Source organism: Oncorhynchus masou, chromosome 24 (genome assembly GCF_036934945.1).
Source record: "Oncorhynchus masou masou isolate Uvic2021 chromosome 24, UVic_Omas_1.1, whole genome shotgun sequence".
Classification (NCBI taxonomy): domain Eukaryota; kingdom Metazoa; phylum Chordata; class Actinopteri; order Salmoniformes; family Salmonidae; genus Oncorhynchus; species Oncorhynchus masou.
In genome coordinates this window covers 77,652,673-77,659,257 of record NC_088235.1, presented here as the reverse complement: position 1 = coordinate 77,659,257, position 6,585 = coordinate 77,652,673, and positions in this window count along the sequence as shown.

Below are 6,585 nucleotides of genomic sequence, written 5' to 3'. Positions count from 1 at the left end.
TCCATTTACATTATTTTTTAAAACTACATTAACTCTAGATTACAATCAATTTCCTTCACTATGGAAAATAACTGTACAATTCATTGATGTACTTCTTACAAATGGACAAGCTAAGTACTACAATAGATAAAATGTGCACACAGCTGATAGTTTTCACCCTCTCTCCCTAAAAAGAGGTTTACCAGTCAGCCAACTTCATAGATTGCTTCGTGTCGGTGGAAAAAATATATAAACAAAACTTGGAAAGTGTTGGTTCCATGGTTCGTGAGCTGAAAAATAATCCCAGAAATATTCCATACGCACAAAAAGCTTAACTCCTCAAATGTTGTGCACAAAAGTGTTTATGTCCCTGTTACACAACGCCACAGATTTGATGTCTTAAGTTGAGGGAGCGTGCAATTAGCATTCTGACTGCAGGAATGTCCACCAGAGTTGTTGCCAGAGATTTTAATGATATTTTATGATGTTCTTTATGGTAAGCTACAGTGCATTCGGAGAAAGTATTCAGACCCCTTGACTTTTTCCGCATTTGTTACAGCCCTATTCTAAAATTGATTAAATAAAAACATTTCCTCATCAATCTACATACAATACCCCATAATGACAAAGCAAAAACCACCTAAAGACTCTCAGACCATGAGAAACAAGATTTTCTGCTCTGATGAAACCCAGATGGAACTATTTGGCCTGAATGCCAAAATTCTGGAGGAAACCAAGCATAATCCCTACGGTGAAGCATGGTGGCTGCAGCATCATGCTTCTGGAATGTTTTTCAGCGGCAGGGACTGGGAGACAAGTCAGGATCGAGGGAAAGATGAACGGAGAAAAGTACTGAGAGATCCTTGATGAAAACCTGCTCCAGAGCACTCAGGACCTCAGACTGGGGCAAAGGTTCCCCTTCCAATAGGACAACGACCTTAAGCATACAGCCAAGACAATGCAGGAGTGGCTTCGGGACAAGTCTCTGAATGTACATGAAGGGCCCAGCCAGAGCCCAGACTTGAACCCAATCGAACATCTCTGGAGAGACCTGAAAATAGCTGTGCAGCGATTCTCCCCATCCAACCTGACAGAGCTTGAGAGGATCTGCAAAGAAGAATGGGAGAAACTCCCCAAATACAGGTGTACCAAGATTGTAGCGTCAAAACCAAGAAGACTCGAGGCTGCAATCGCTGCCAAAGGTGCTTCAACAAAGTACTGAGTAAAGGGTCTGATGACTTATGTAAATGTTAAATACCAGTCAAAAGTATGGACACACCTACTCATTCAATGTTTTTTCTTTATTTGTACTGATTTCTACATTGTAGAATAATAGTGAAGACATCACAATTATGAAATAACACGTATGGAATCATGTAGTAATTTAAAAAGTGTTAAACAAATCAAAATATATTTTAGATTTTAGATTCTTCACAGTAGCCATCCTTTACCATGATGACAGCTTTGCACATTCTCTCAACCAGCTTCACGACATGAGGTAGTGCCCTGGAATGCATTTCAATTAACATGTGTGCCTTGTTAAAAGTGAATATGTGGAATTTCTTTCCTTCTTAATGCAAACTCTTAGCATTCTCTCAACCAGCTTCATGAGGAATGTTTTTCCAACAGTCTTGAAGGAGTTCCTACATATGCTGAGCACTTACTGGCTACTTTTCCTTCACTCTGTGGTCCAACTCATCCCAAACCATTTCAATTGGGTTGAGGTCGTTGATTGTTGCGGCCAGGTCATCTGATGCTGCACCTCATTACTCTCCTTCTTGGTCAAATAGCTCTTAAACAGCCTGGAGGTGTGTTTTGGGTCATTGTCCTGTTGAAAAACAAATGTTTGCCCCACTAAGCGCAAACCAGATGGGATGGCGTATCACTGCAGAATGCGGTCGTAGCCATGCTTGTTAAGTGTGCCTTGCATTCTAAATAAATCACTGACAGTGTCACCAGCAAAGCACCATCATATCAAATCAAATTGTATTGGTCACATACACATGGTTGGCAGATGTTTTTGCGAGTGTAGTGAAATGCAACACCTCCATACTTCACTGTGGGAACCACATATGCAGAGATCATCCGTTCACCCTCTCTGCGTCTCACGAAGACACGGCGGTTGGAACCAAAAATCTCAAATTTGGACTCATCAGACCAAAGGACAGATTTCCATCAATCTAATGTCCATTGCTCGTGTTTTTTGGCCCAACTAAATCTCTTATTATTATTGGTGTCCTTTAGTAGTGGTTTCTTTGCAGCAATTCGACCATGAAGGCCTGATTCACGCAGTCTCCTCTGAACAGTTGATGTTGAGATGTGTCTGTTACTTGAACTCTGTGAAGCATTTATTTGGGCTGCAATTTCTGAGGCTGGTAACTCTAATGAACTTATCCTCTGCAGCAGAGGTAACTCTGGGTCTTCCTTTCCTGTGGCAGTCCTCATGAGAGCCAGTTTCATCATAGCGCTTGATGTTTTTTGCGACGGCAAGTTCTTGAAATGTTCCATATTGACTGACCTTAATGGCTTAAGTAATGATGGACTGTCATTTCTCTTTTATTATTTGAGCTGTTCTTGCCATAATATGGACTTGGTCTTTTACCAAATAAGGCTATTTTCTGTACACGACCCCTACCTTGTCACAAACTGATTGGCTCAAATGCATTAAAAAGGGGGGGGGGAAATCCATAAATTAACTTTTAACAAGGCACACCTGTTAATTGAATTGCATTCTAGGTGACTAACACATGAAGCTGTTTGAGAGAATGCCAAGAGTGTGCAAAGCTGTCATCAAGGCAAAGGATGGCTACTTTGAAGAATCTCAAATATAAAATATATTTTGATTTGTTTAACAATTTTTTGTTCACTGCATGATTCCATATGTGTTATTTCATAGTTTTGACGTATTCACTATTATTCTACAATGTAGACAATTGTCAAAATAACGGAAAACCCTTGAATGAGTAAGCGTGTCCAAACTTTTGACTGGTACTGTAAATTTCCGATTTGTTTTATATAAATGTGAAAAAATGTCTAAAAACCTGTTTATGCTTTGTCATTATGGGGTATTGTGTGTAAAAACAATTTAATCCATTTTAGAATAAGGCTGTAATGTAACAAAATGCAGAAAAGGTCAATGGACCTCAATACTTTTCGAATACACTGTATCTCATAAATTGATGTACTGTATCCAAGTGAGCAGACACCTAAGTCAAGTTATTCATGAATTTCCCTTCGTGCCTGCTCCCTTACCCTATAATTCTGTATTTCTTTGAAACTAACTTGTATACAGGTAGACCAGAAAAGCCACATCCCTGATTGGCAGATGAGTGGCTACCCTGATTAGAAGTACCTGCAGCTCATCGGTTGTCCCCTACAAATGCTGTTTTGAATTAAGAGAGAATTGTACAAATAGAGAAAACATTGGTGAAGGAACAGCTGTGCTGGAATGTAAACAATATTGATGCTACTTCGAGAACACAAACTCTCTCATCTTTCACAGTAAAGAGATAGGGAGTCCGGGGATGACTGGAGGAGCAATAGTATTATGTTATTCTCATGGCACAAGTACAGTTGGTGAGAATGAGTGGACGATGGTGAAGCAAAGTGGAGTGAAAAGGGCTGAAGTTGGAAATGAACTGCAGTTCATGGTTGGAGTGCGATTCACGAGCAAGGATGTTTTATTTGGTGACCCGTTTGCGGTCTCAAAGATGGTGAAGGACGAATTGGGTATAGTGGAATCAATGCGAGTGACCAGGAGCGGTATGATACTGGGTTTGTATGTGTCAACAGTGCAAAAGGAGAAAGCTATGTGGCTCAACAAGATGGCGACGTATGATGTGGAAAGTTATGCCTTTCAGAGTAGGGCACCAGTTAAAGGTGTCATCTCTGGTGTCTCGTTGGACATAGAGGCTGTGTGGTTTAGAGGTAACGTTCCAGGAGTTGTAGACGCACGCCGATTGAATTGAATGATAGATGGAAGGAAGGAGCAAAGCCTATCAGTTTTGCTGTTTTTTGATGAAGTGGTTTCCCAACTTACGGTTGAAGTCTGAAGTTTACATACACCTTAGACAAATACATTTAAACTCAGTTTTTCACAATTCCTGACATTTAATCCTAGTAGAAATTCCCTGTCTTAGGTCATTTAGGATCACCACTTTATTTTAAGAATGTGAAATGTCAAAATAATAGTAGAGAGAATTATTTATTTCAGATTTTATTTCTTTCATCACATTTCCAGTGGGTCAGAAGTTCACATAAACTCAATTAGTATTTGGTAGCATTGCCTTTAAATTGTTTAACTTGGGTCAAATGTTTCAGGTAGCCTTCCACATGCTTCCCACAATAAGTTGGGTGACTTTTGGCCCATTCCTCCTGACAGAGCTGGTATAACTGAGTCAGGTTTGTAGGCCTCCTTGCTCGCACACGCTTTTTCAGTTCTGGCCACAAATCTTCTGTAGGATTGAGGTCAGGGCTTTGTGATGGCCACTCCAATTCCTTGACTTTGTTGTCCTTAAGCCATTTTGCCACAACTTTGGAAGACCCATTTGTGACCAAGCTTTAACTTCCTGACTGATGTCTTGAGATGTTGCTTCAATATATCCACATAAATTGTCCTGCCTCATGATGCCATCTATTTTGTGAAGTGCACCAGTCCCTCCTGCAGCAAAACACCCCCACAACATGATGCTGCCACCCCCTTGCTTCACGGTTGGGATGGTGCTCTTCGGCTTGCAAGCCTCCCCCCTTTTCCTCCAAACTTAACGATGATCATTATGGCCCAAAAGTTATATTTTTGTTTCATCAGACCAGAGGACATTTCTCCAAAAAGTACGATCTTTGTCCCCATGTGCAGTTGCAAGCTGTATTTTGGCTTTTTTAAGGCGGTTTTGGAGCAGTGGCTTCTTCCTTGCTGAGCGGCCTTTCAGGTTATGTCGATATAGGACTCGTTGTTACTGTGGATATAGATACTTTTGTACCTGTATCCTTCAGCATCTTCACAAGGTCCTTTGCTGTTGTTCTGGGATTGATTTGCACTTTTCGCACCAAAGTATGTTCATCTCTAGGAGACAGAACGTGTCTCCTTCCTGAGCGATATGACGGCTGCGTGGTCCCATGGTGTTTATACTTGCCTACTATTGTTTGTACAGATGAACATGGTACCTTCAGGCATTTGGAAGTTGCTCCCAAGGATGAACCAGACTTGTGGAGGTCTACACTTGTTTTTCTGAGATCTTGGCTGATATCTTTTGATTTTCCCATGATGTCGGGCGAAGAGGCACTGAGTTTGAAGGTATGCCTTGAAATACATCCACAGGTACACCTCCAATTGGCTCAAATGATATCAATTAGCCTATCAGAAGCTTCTAAAGCCATGACATCATTTTCTGGAATTTTCCAAGCTGTTTAAAGGCACAGTCAACTTGGTGTATGTGAACTTCTGAGCCACTGGATTTGTGATACAGTGAATTATAAGTGAAATAATCTGTCTGTAAAAAATTGTTGGAAAATGTACTTGTGTCATGCACAAAGCAGATGTCCTAACCGACTTGCCAAAACTATAGTTGTTCACAAGAAATTTGTGGAGTGGTTGAAAAACGAGTTTTAATGACTCCAACCTAAGTGTATGTAAACTTCCGACTTCGACTGTATGTAAAACTTGGGTATGTGAGATATGAGGTGAGACCGTATGAACAGAAGCCGTTGCAATGTTACAATTGTAAAACGTTTGGACACGTGGCAAGTGTTTGTGAAAGGAATAAATAGGTCTCCCATATGGAGGCAGTGAATATAGCTGAAGGAGTGAGCAGAGAGGAGATGGTATTTGATGTCCCACAGTCTGCAGTGGATATAGCTGAAGGAGTGAGCAGAGAGGAGATGGTATTTGATGTCCCACAGTCTGCAGTGAATATAGCTGAAGGAGTGAGCAGAGAGGAGATGGTATTTGATGTCCCACAGTCTGCAGTGGATATAGCTGAAGGAGTGAGCAGAGAGGAGATGGTATTTGATGTCCCACAGTCTGCAGTGGATATAGCTGAAGGAGTGAGCAGAGAGGAGATGGTATTTGATGTCCCACAGTCTGCAGTGGATATAGCTGAAGGAGTGAGCAGAGAGGAGATGGTATTTGATGTCCCACAGTCTGCAGTGGATATAGCTGAAGGAGTGAGCAGAGAGGAGATGGTATTTGATGTCCCACAGTCTGCAGTGAATATAGCTGAAGGAGTGAGCAGAGAGGAGATGGTATTTGATGTCCCACAGTCTGCAGTGGATATAGCTGAAGGAGTGAGCAGAGAGGAGATGGTATTTGATGTCCCACAGTCTGCAGTGGATATAGCTGAAGGAGTGAGCAGAGAGGAGATGGTATTTGATGTCCCACAGTCTGCAGTGAATATAGCTGAAGGAGTGAGCAGAGAGGAGATGGTATTTGATGTCCCACAGTCTGCAGTGAATATAGCTGAAGGAGTGAGCAGAGAGGAGATGGTATTTGATGTCCCACAGTCTGCAGTGAATATAGCTGAAGGAGTGAGCAGAGAGGAGATGGTATTTGATGTCCCACAGTCTGCAGTGGATATAGCTGAAGGAGTGAGCAGAGAGGAGATGGTATTT